We start from the raw sequence: 12,313 nt of genomic DNA, 5'->3' as shown, positions 1-12,313 counted from the left end.
CTATTAAAAGTGTTCTGCAACACAGAATCCACTGATGATGATGAATGTGAAGGGTTATGAGTGAAATGCGGCGATTTGCATGTGAAGAGCCTAATGACAGCCGTGTGAGCCGGCTGCCAGCCTGCTACACACCTCGCCCTGTTAACACCGAATTAACATGGAGGGTCAGCGGAGACTAAAGGCAGTCTTAAAGCGAGCCTGGGCCTTATAGATTAAAGCCGAGGCGTAATGCGAGGAGAGGATTCGTTCGGGGCGCTTGGGGATCGGCCTGCTGACAGATCTGGGCCAAATGTCTCAGTGTTAATGAAAGAAATCATGACTCTGCAAAATGTGTATAGCGGCTTCTGGAAGATACCGCATGCAGTGGCAGGAAGAAAGGGTGAACTCCGGCACGCCTGCCTGGTGCCGTGCTGGAGAGGAGATTGGGACAGCACATCATTGTCTTTTTCCCACATCTGGATTATGTCTGGTCTCAGGACCAAATTGTTAATGTTGTACTTCTAAAGACTAAAGGTCTATCGGCCTAATTGATATAATGGCTTAGTTTCGTAAATTGAGTTCGATTTATTGTTCTAATCTGAAATTAGACTCATGGGGAAACATTTTTCTGCCCTCAGTGTTGACTCAGACTTAGTCACTCTGACGGTATTGCCCTCATGTCAGTCTTCGCTTGAGCATTTAAGGTTTGATTTTTTTTAGAGGTCTGATTATTTAAGGTTGAACGAGTGTGGCAACATGGTCCATTTTGGCTATCATGATTGGCCCATATGCAGTCTTGAACCAGCAGATTGCTGATTAAATAACTCTCTGAGTGATATCCTGAATGATGTAATATCTAGTGGAATTATCTTGGGTAGATTAAAGCACTGGGGCAGCACAATGCTTGTTGTATAGAAGCTCTGTTTATAAAACCATGTGTCATAGCAGTATATGAAGTGCTCTAATCTGGTAGTGGACCCACGGACCATGAGCCAACACACGTTTTAGAGTTCTTGTGACTCAATCTGATTTCAGACAGAGTGTCATTCAAACATATGTGAGCACATAGCAATCAATGACACTAGAATGCAGTTGAACTATTAGCGCAGAGTGTCAATGATACCCTGTGGGCCGGTGTCCTAACACAGAGCATGCTCAGTCAGCCAATACCATGTGGGCCAATGTACTAACACAGAGCATACTCAGTCTGTCAATACCATGTGGGCTGATGTCTAAACACTGAGCATGCTCAGTCCATCAGTACCATGTGGGCTGATGTCCCAACATAGAGCATGCTCAGTCCATCAGTACCATGTGGGCTGATGTCCCAACACAGAGCATGCCCAGTCCATCAGTACCATGTGGGCTGATGTCCCAACACAGAGCATGCTCAGTCCATCAGTACCATGTGGGCTGATGTCTAAACACAGAGCATGCTCAGTCCATCAGTACCATGTGGGCTGATGTCCCAACACAGAGCATGCCCAGTCCACCAATGCCCTGTGGGTCACTGTCCTAACACAGAGCATGCTCAGTCAGCTTGCCTCAGTTCAGCTCTCTACCACATCCATCCTCCTTCTCGTGATCACTGACAGGTGCACCCAACCAGGAACAGCTTCCATTCTAAAGGGTTAATCTGGGGTTGGGCAACAGGCACAGAGCCTTAGGAAATGAGGTGCAGAGGGAGCTAAGAGGCATCACACTTTGTCCTGTTTTCTTGTTGAACCCCAGGTCTTCTTCCCAAAAGTCATAACTGCTAGTGGAGCTCCATGACCGTTAAAACACCTGCCATCCACAGGCAGTTTTCCAATTCAGCATACAAAGCCATAGGTACAGTCTTCCCATAGCAGAACTCTTCCAGCAAGGTGTGGTACTGGTGTCATGAGTCCTCATAGCCCCCTGGTTTCCAGCTCTGCTGCTCCAAGAACACCCTTCTCCATGGGGGCAATTACATTTATAGCATGTAACTGACATTTTGAGCAATTGGGGGTTAAGAGCCTTGCTCAGAGGTCCAACAGTGGCAACTTAGCAGTGGTGGGTCTTGAACTACCAACCTTCTGAACTACCAAGTCAAGTACCTTAACCACTGAGCCGTCATTCTCTCTTCTGCATTGTTGTTAAGCTGGCCAAACAAGCATTGATGAAAAGAACACAGATTAAGGAGAACAGAAAGTAAATCATGAAGAGGTATGAACTATCCAGGAATCCAGAAATGCACTAAGAAAAAAAAAGCTATATGTTTACATTGTTAGAAACATTGGACTTGGGAGAAAACTTCACAGAAATATGAGAAGAATGTTTCTTGAATCACCTCCTGCTGTCAGTAACAAGTGATAGATTCTTCCTTAGGCCTATAGATACTTGGTCACAAAAAATGGTAATTTGTGGATATAAAAATGACTACCCCTGTTACACATCAGATCACAATGAACATAACAAAGAGCACTTCCCTTACTATCACTGCCAACCTACCTATGAGCACGATGTAATTCATTTAATCAGAAATACATAACTGCACTATACAATTCGCATGACAACCTGTGCCGAGTGTGACTTAAAGCACCGGGCCAGATCAAATGCATTTTAATATGATAACAATGTCCAGTAGGACATTTTAACAAACTTCTAAACATAAACTTCTAACTAGAGCCAAAAACCAGGGAAAGTGGCTGCAGCTGTTTAGCTCAATTTCCCTGTTAATTTTAGGGTGAATGTTTTCTCTTCTAAACTCATATCTTCATGAATATATAAACTTACATAAGTGATATTTGCCAATATACTAATATATTCTCTCACAAATATCTACAGACAACTTACCTTTTTTTTTTTTTTTTTTTTTTTTAACAATACAAACATTGTATTTCTCATTGATTCACATTCATGTTTGTGTAAACATACTAACTTAAGTATTATTGGAGCACTGTGTTATTGGTACCTTTAATACCACACATAAAAACCAGAAAAAGCAGGGCAAGGAAGGCAGAACCCAAATGTATTAAGCAAACAGAAAAAAAAATCAACACACCTCCCTAATATTAGGGCTCAGTGAAACAAAAATACAACACTTTATATTAAATGAAACAAGCATACTTCTCACTTCATAATCTCTTTGTGATTTAATTATGAATTTACATGCTTTAACACATAGTCAAATATAGTTGTAACTAGGCACATTCATTTTTAAGTAAAACAACTCAAACATAATCAGAGACATTGTTTTACAGATACAATCCAACCTAAATTCCACCATTTAGCACAGTTTACAGAAAGAGAACATTGTATTGTGTTCAAAACCAACTCGAGAAAAACTTCGTGAATCAAGTGAGAGTCAACAATGAGACCATCAGGGCAGCACAAACAAGACGATCCTCACACTGTGACGTGGGCTTGATGGCCGAGCCTGAGATCGTTTCTTTTATTTTGCTCTCGTGTGTTCATATCTGCAAGTGCGCCACTGTCTCCGGGAGTCCTAAGAAAAGAGTTGCTGTGTGGGAAGAGCTGCCCTCTGCCCGCTTGGCCTTCAGAATGCTGTACAGGGCTGTGCAGGGTATTGATCTCTGGTAATCGTGGGTCGTCCTTCTCAGAAGGTTTGGAAGGGAGTGACATATGCTCTGCTCTGTGATACAGTTAAAAAAAGAAAGAGAAAGAGGAGGTTACGCTGTACAGAGCTTAAGGGCATGTGGAAAGGTGCTCCACCTGCTTCCTGAGTAGCTCCTCAGAGAGAGAAGGCCCCTTCTGAAGTTATTGCTAATTTCTCGGAATTTAGGTTCAGTATGCAGGTGGGAAAATCAGCAATGCATGGCCAGCAAAGATCATATCACAGCATGGTTGCACAGAGGCTAAAAGACATGTAAATAGAGAGGAAGACGAGCTTACCTGCAGCCATAGCACTCTATTTCATTACAGAATAGAGAAAGCCTTTCTGTGTCAATCGTGGGTCAAATGGAGCTTTGTCAGTGTCACTGAATCAACATGATGTCCATCAAACTTGACAGTCCTGATTCAACTTTTGCAAAAATTTACTATCAACTTGAGTTCTCAAGACGCCTGGTCAAGGTATTAGTTAAAGTAGATATCAGAAATGCAATGAGGTCTGAAACAGGCTGCTAAGAACTTTGCAAACTGCTAGTAGGTTTCTCTAGCAGTGGCCTTGATATCCAAATCAAATATGACTGGAATATGTTGCAAAAAACTGATCTAGTCAAGGATTTGCAGGCAGACCACTCAAACAGCATAGATTTGGAACATATACATTCATAGTCATTTTTGAAACTTATGCAGCAAAATATACAGCTGTTGATCCCACCCCCAAAATCCCATGTAACTTGATATTTTATTTAATATCAAGGCCAGAAAGTACTTGTTTATCTTCTTTTTGGTTCTGTGGAATTGGTTAGAGTTGGAGGCAAGCCAAATCAAATCCGTTGCGAGAGGGAATTGCTTTGGTCGAATTGGTTTGCTTCCAGGCCAGAATCTCCTGCTTCCATGTTACCGTGGATTACACTCCACTCGGTGCCTCTAAGGGTGAAGGAAGAAGCCGGCACAGAAGCACACCCCAGCATAGGCCTAACGGATATATGACCACTCAGAAATACACCCCAGCATGGGCCTAGCAGATATAAGACCCCTCAGAAATACACCCCAGCATAGGCCTAACGGATATAAGACCCCTCAGAAATACACCCCAGCATAGGCCTAATGGATATAAGACCCCCCTCAGAAATACACCCCAGCATAGGCCTAGCGGTTATAAGACCCCTCAGAAATACACCCCAGCATAGGCCTAACGGATATATGACCACTCAGAAATACACCCTAGCACTGGCCTAGCAGATATAAGACTCCTCAGAAATACACCCCAGCATAGGCCTAACGGATATAAGACCCCTCAGAAATACACCCCAGCATAGGCCTAACGAATATATGACCCCTCAGTAATACATCCCAGCATGGGCCTAGCCAATATATTTGCATTTGCTTTTAGGCCAGTGGCAGCTGTTAAAAGGTGTTTGGCCAGAGCACACTTCTTACTGTTAACTCGTGTTTAGCCTTACCTCTGGAATGAAAGCCACCCTAAGCTGAGACAAATCAGAGCCATTTGACCAATCATCGGCAGAGCAGCTAATGAGAGACAGAGAGATACAAAGACAGAGAGCGACAAAGTTTGATGGACAATGTGAGAAAGTGAAGCCATGAGAAAGTGGTTGTGGTAGCTAGCTGGAATGTCTTGTGTTGCTAGGCACCAAGTACATGCAGAAGTCACTCAGCAAAAGAATCCTGCAAGGTGACATAAACAATGCAAAGTAATTAAAGCAGACTGGTCTGCTTACTTACACTGCAAACAGGAGATGGCATTCCAGTGGAGAGCTCCTACTCACAGCGGAGAACCACCCACTTGGGAAGAGCTAGGCTTTACTACGCAGACAACATATAAGAGGCCTGCTCATTACCCTCAAGCATTAACTGATTACAGTTAAAGAGGATGTGTTCATGAGGAAACCCAAAGGAAAAAATAAGCTCAATTTGAATAGATATTGGAGATATGTACAGGTTTTGATGTGGTGCATTTGAACATATCTCATTGGTTTTTTTAGCTTTAACCCTTTTTTTTCCTTTGTTAGTAATTCAGAATGGTTTTGTCTTTTTAGCAGATCTATTGTCGACAGAATGATCTGTTAAAATACCAGCTACCAAGCCGAGGAGAATAAACCACAGCATGAACATGTAACAAAACACAGTTTGACGATGAAAGAATATGACGTCTTTAAGCACAGAGTGAAAAGCACTCCTATAGTGGAGGATGTCAGATCCTTAACAAGTTGTAGTGTCCTGACCCTCTAAAAGGTCACATCAGAAACATTTCTTGGTCAAACCCAACTGCTTTATGTGTTTGAGGCAACTATGCTCTGGTTGTAAGTGATTCTTTCAGCCAAGACTGTACATCAAACCTACAAATGAAATCCCAGCTGTGTCTCTAGGGGAATGATTGATAAGAATGGAACAAAAGCACAGGGGATGAGGAGATCAATTTAGATGCATGATACAGTGAGTGCAGTTGCAGTGTGAAGGACCCTAAAGAGGAAAGCGATCTGAAAAGTTGGTAACCTAAGGCTCCAAAGCCATATAACAACCTCAGATTGCTCAGAGATGATCAAGTTGCTATAAGTCATAAAAACAGCAACTGGTATTGTATGCTGTGCAAGTTGTGCAAGCCCTGTAGTGAAAGAGGTCACATGCCATGTTTCAATAGCCACTGCCCAGTCTTCAACACCTTCTTGACAACATACAAACAGGTATACAGTGTCAGTTAAAGGTTTGGACACAGCTAACTGAATGTATGTTTAGAATGAGACAACATTGTATATTAAAGGCTTAGGTTTAAATGTGCGTCTAAATATAAGTATAAAAGTTGGTTAAATAGTTATTAAATATTAGTGGTACAAGTAGATACCCGAATGTCTGAAATTATTATAACCAAAGTCGTTGTCATTGTAATCGAATTACAATGAATTGTAATAGAATTGTAATATCTGAAAGAGTGTTGACTGCTGCAAACACACTATAGGTGGGTTACCTTGTGTAGCTGGCTTAGAACATGCCAAACGTGTGCAAGACTGTCACATGGCTATTTCGTAGAAGGTAAAGATAGTTTTAATATGATCAACACTCTTGTGATTTTTTTGTTCTTTCAATATATCTTCACTTTGATATCTTTTTTTTTAAAGGAAATGCTTGAATGTAAAACAAAGAAAGAAAGAAGTGAATCCAGCTGTTGAAGGGCTTCTGTCCCAACTGTCCTCTTCTCTGACAACCTTGTGTACTAGACTGCAGTTTTTTACTAACTCTATATATATTTAATTGTGTTTAAAAATATTTTAATTACTGCTCTATTGAACAATGTTTTACTTTACTGTTTCATATTAATTGTTAATATGTTTTTGAGGACTACAAGCCAAATATAAACTTTGCATTCAGTCTGTGAAGGTCAAGTTGGTTAAATAGCTAACAGCAATTAAACTGTTTTTTTGTTGTTGTTGTTGTTGTTGCTGTTGATGGGAACATGACTACATCTCTGTTGAGTTGGGCCACTTTTTGTTTGCTGAGCAATAATGACTCTCACCATCTGCTTTAGAAAGCTGAGGCTTTGCTTCGGAGAGATAACGTAGTCTGATAGTCTGGAAGAAATAAAGTGTCCAGAATGTGGTTTGTGCTACACGATTATGACGTCGCTGCAAAAAAAAAAGGGCGGTGGCGAAATAAGGCACAGCGATTGGACCAGGCAGCGGTAAGAGGGCGGGGCTATGACAAAAGATCCATTTGTTTACACGCTTCCCTGCAAGCTGCATGCTGGTTACTCCCCGTGCTCTGCGAAAGCGAACATCAAAGGGAGGGCATGTAAAGTCTCAGGTAGTGCGAGATCACAACAACGGGCTAAAATCAAGCAGCACGGGTTAGAAGGCCGTGCGTGTTTCCAACAGTGTACGAGAGAAGGAGACTGCGAGGGATGTACATCAGTGAGAGGTTTACTTTTATACAGCGCGAACACTGGGTCAAATTACAAAAATGCTTCCTGCTTCGGGAAATTACACCTGGCGCTGTCTTGTAAATTTGAGATGAAAACCAAAAATACGACACTCGGCTTCTCTCTATCCACCAGATGGCACAGTTCTGATCAACTTTGAGTTCTTGGGGAAAAACAGAAAAATTCCAAAATGCTCTACTCCTACTGACTGTATTTCTGGATCATTTCAAGACCCCCCACCTCCCCCCCCCCCACCCCCCACGCACCCACACATTCACACTCTCTCTGACACACACACTCACCCCTCCCCCTACACACAAGCACACTCTCACATGCACACACACACACGCACGCACACACACACACACTCCCCCCTCCCCCCCACACACAAGCACACTCTCACATGCACACACACACTCCCTCACCCCCCCCCACACAAACACACTCACACACATGTGCACACACCCTCACCCTCCCACACACAAGCACACTCACACAGACACACACACACACTCCCTCACCCCCTCCACACACAAGCACACTCACACAGACACACACACACACTCCCTCACCCCCACAGACACACTCACACTCCCTAACCCCCCCACAGACACAAGCACACACACACACTCACACACACACACACACACACACACACACTCCCTCACCCCTCCCCCTACACACAAGCACACTCTCACATGCACACACACACACACACTCACACACACACACTCACACTCCCTCACCCCCCCTCCACACACAAGCACACTCTCACATGCACACACACACATACACTCACACTCCCTCACCCCCCACAGACACAAGCACACACTCACACACACTCACACACACACACTCACACTCCCTCACCCCCACAGCCACAAGCACACACTCACACACACTCACACACACACACACACTCACACTCCCTCACCCCCCACAGACACAAGCACACACTCACACACACACACACACACACTCACACTCCCTCACCCCCCACAGACACAAGCACACACTCACACACACTCACACACACACACACACACACACACTCACACTCCCTCACCCCCCACAGACACAAGCACACACTCACACACACTCACACACACACACACACACACACACACACACACTCACACTCCCTCACCCCCCACAGACACAAGCACACTCACACACACTCACACACTCACACACACACACACACACACACACACACACTTCCTATTCTCTCTCACTCTCTCATTCTTCTTCATCAGCCAGCACTGAACACTTACATTTTTCCATACTGCCCTGATTCCAAAACCCCAAATCTGTGTTGCATTTGAATATCACTATCTGCTCACTCTCTTTCACTATTTTGCCCTTTTTTCTTACATAGCTGGCAGTCAGTAAGCAGCAAAAAACAACAAACAAGGCACTGCTATTAAAAAAACAATTTATACAAATATTTAGAGATCTTAGAAGTTTAGAATGCTGCTGAAAACTCCTGGCAGATGTCTGGTTTTTAGATAGACAGGTCGGAAAACCCATATATGATGACATCAGACTGAGGTAAGCTGAGAATCTGCTCTCCTCTACTGACATGGATGTCTGGTAGTGCAGGTTCATAAAACTTGACGGTCAGGCGCTACAACAAACTGGAACATACAAAAGATTCCTTATGATTTAAAGAAACAGCTGCAGCAATAAATACACACTCTCTTCAGTCGCTTTCTAAAAACAATGCCAGCATTCTACGATAAGGATGTTACCAATAGCGACTAAGTCCCTAAGTCTATTAGACAATTTATAGCACACCCCACCCACCCATAACACTTTGCCCACCTGTGCAGTTCTGGGTGGACTTCTGAAAGGGTAGATGTACTCTAGGTTATTCAACTACTCAGTGGATGTGTCTTACTGATAGCTTTGCAGCTGGATGAAATATGTCTATGAGTATTATAATGGGCATTATTGCAGAGACGTAGATACTACTCTATCTAAAACACTGGAAGCCAAAAACGCTGTAATAATAACAAAAAGACATGGTTGGGAGATGGTGTCCCACATCTGCAGTGTGCCACTAAAGCTGTCAGGCGTATGACTGAGTACAGTGAGCATGTTGCACTTCCTCTTTCAAAAGTGGATCGCACCACGCCTCTGTGCCCTCAGGAGCTTACAGGTAAAGACAAAACTCAGCGGACACAGCACACAGTCAGTTTCTCCACAAAGAAAAAAGTGGCAGGAGAAAGAAATGTATAAAGCAGGAGGGCACCTATAGATTCAAGAGGCTGCTCTCAAGCAGGAATTTCCTGAACTACAGTAGTATTTGAAACCTTTCATTTACTGCCCTATTAGTAAAGCTGCCTACAAAAAAGCAAACGCCACTAAACTTACACATATTTACATCACTAAACATTTAGAAAGTCCTAAAAGGCTTTACGTTAAAGTTCATTACGTTTATTACTGCAATGCATACTAAACAAACAGACTGAATTAAAACCTGTCAGTGAGCCTGAAAAAGCTCAGGTTAAATGATGATTAAGTTTGTTTGCATTTTCAAAACGCTGCATTATTTTCCATATGCTCTGAGCACGCACTACAGTGCTTACTTGTTGATCAGTGCTCACTTATTCATCCCTCACAAACAGGAAAGCGCTTGGTGATGAGAAAAAAAAAAAGAACTTAAGCACTGTCTCGATGTCATAGCTGCAGCTGGTTGGTGGAGGAAGTTGAGTGACGTCTGTAACGTCAGTGGGACAGCTGTGTAATCTCCTCCCCTACCTGTGTCACTCTGCCCCACACCTCCAGAATGTCACCCCTGCACCCTCACTCTACCACCCACCGCCCTGCGCCGAGTTTCACCGCACGCACACACACACACACACGCACGCACACACACCCTGACACTGCACAGGCGCACTCGTGGTCTAATCATCATCAGCTTTTGTCAGCTTCAAAGTGCGGCACACCAAGTAGAAGCTTTGGAAATACCTCCTGCTAAAGAATAAACACGCCCTAGCACCCAAATAAACACTCGAGTATTCAAGTGTTGCCTTCAGCTAATTCTTGTTTGCGAGAAAGTGCAAGAGAGGACAGAAAGGGTATGAGTGGGTTGCAAGACAAACAGCAGGTCAGACCACAGACAGCCTCGCGCTCCTGCCAGCGAAGCAAAGCGTCAGGAGCGAAATGCCGTAGGCGGCGGCAGCGAGCCTTCGTCCGACCAAGATGGTGAGTGTGTGTGGTCTCTCCATCCTGCATTGCCACCACCACCTGCTATCTGAGAAGACACCAAACCTGACATGAACTTGGTAACTTCCCCCAAAACACATGCTCAAGACAGAGAGAGAGAGAGAGAGAGAGAGAGAGAGAGAGAGAGAGAGAGAGAGAGAAAAAAACAGAGCTCTCACTACAATAACACAATAAACTCAAGAAATGTCTGCATGAACCATTAAATCAATATCACAAGTTACATATTGGCTGATGATAAATACCTGAGTGCTCAAAAACAAACAAACAAAAATAAAAACAAAGAATCCAGTCTTTCTCAGAGCTGAGATGGAAAGTAATAGTGTTGATATGAACTTCGACCCTAAAGCCCAGAGCACGCTGACCTGACATTCTGCAACAAACCCTGCTGTCATCATTAGAAGGCCAGTGTTTGCCGGCGAGCAATAGGTCAGTATGCTCAGGGCTGCAGTGCTTATGCCAAAGGTGACCTGTGCATGGGGAACTTGCACTTCATCAGACGTGTAACCATGACTCACACAGCGAGGATGTCAGCATGACTCACACAGAGAGGACGACCCACTCCTAACTGCTTTCCAGCTTTGGTGCTCTCTAGACACACACTGCAGAACTGTGTGCCCATACTGAGAGGGCATCCACTGTTTTCATACAATTTCTGGCATAGATGACAGGCCACATAGTTGGTTTTTCTACCACCTTATCAAGAGAACGCACTCCAGTCTCTGACCTGCAAAGCCAAGTGATGTCTACATGCCACCAAGCCAACGCTTGACTGAATCAGCATGAGCATTTTCATTTGTGTATCTTTCTGTGTTACGCTGCTCAGAAAACAGATGCGTATGGTGATCAGAGAACCACAGAAATGCACCTCCCATCACCCAACATGCATGCATAAAAGCACGACAGTGTGAGAAAAACAGGCACATGCTTGACAGATAACACCACTGACACTCACAGCTTCCTTCCATCGCAGACAGCAATCTGTCCTTCTTTCAGTGCACAAAGTGCACTTTCACTATCGGGGTAATAGATTTTATCGATCAGGGCACCAAGAACACTTCAGATCAGCACATCATGTTCTCGAAATAATCTGACCACAATTTCATCGACACAGGTTTCAGAAACCTCAAACAGCTTCCAAAGTCACCTACTATAAATGACTTAATGTCACTTAATGTCACGTATTAATGCTTTGTACTTATGTCACAGTTCCGGAGATTAATATTGTATATGTGTTCCACATATAAGGGGTGCAACACATAGGACTACTACTACTACTACTACCAGTTATTAACATATATGTTATTGAGCGCTATTTCTAGGGTGTTCTGTGATATTAAACCACAGTGATTCTCATCAATCTTTATATCCAAACCAATCATGTCTGCGAACTCTCTGATGTTACATTGATTCTGTTTCATGATGTAAGTATCCTTTTTTTTTTTTCATGCTACCTCATGTTCAGATGTCTTTCTCCTCTAAGCAAGCGTGCATTTCAACACACAATAATCTGCGTTTTAGGACTCACGTGGTCCATGAGCAATAGTTAAACTACAGTGGCCTGCTTTACAACCAACCCAACCG

At 43.5% G+C, this 12,313-nt stretch overlaps 1 long non-coding RNA gene across 1 annotated transcript; it reads right to left on the bottom strand.

Annotated features, from left to right (window-relative positions):
* Nucleotides 1-3,072: 3,072 nt before the first annotated feature.
* Nucleotides 3,073-6,698, bottom strand: LOC113575907. Its single transcript, XR_003410452.2, has 2 exons — nt 3,856-6,698; nt 3,073-3,595 (listed from the first exon to the last, which is right to left on the bottom strand). It is a non-coding gene; the product is annotated as an uncharacterized LOC113575907 (long non-coding RNA).
* Nucleotides 6,699-12,313: the final 5,615 nt, after the last annotated feature.

This window comes from Electrophorus electricus, chromosome 3, assembly GCF_013358815.1.
Source record: "Electrophorus electricus isolate fEleEle1 chromosome 3, fEleEle1.pri, whole genome shotgun sequence".
Taxonomy (NCBI): domain Eukaryota; kingdom Metazoa; phylum Chordata; class Actinopteri; order Gymnotiformes; family Gymnotidae; genus Electrophorus; species Electrophorus electricus.
This window is presented reverse-complemented; position numbering and strand designations above follow the sequence as displayed.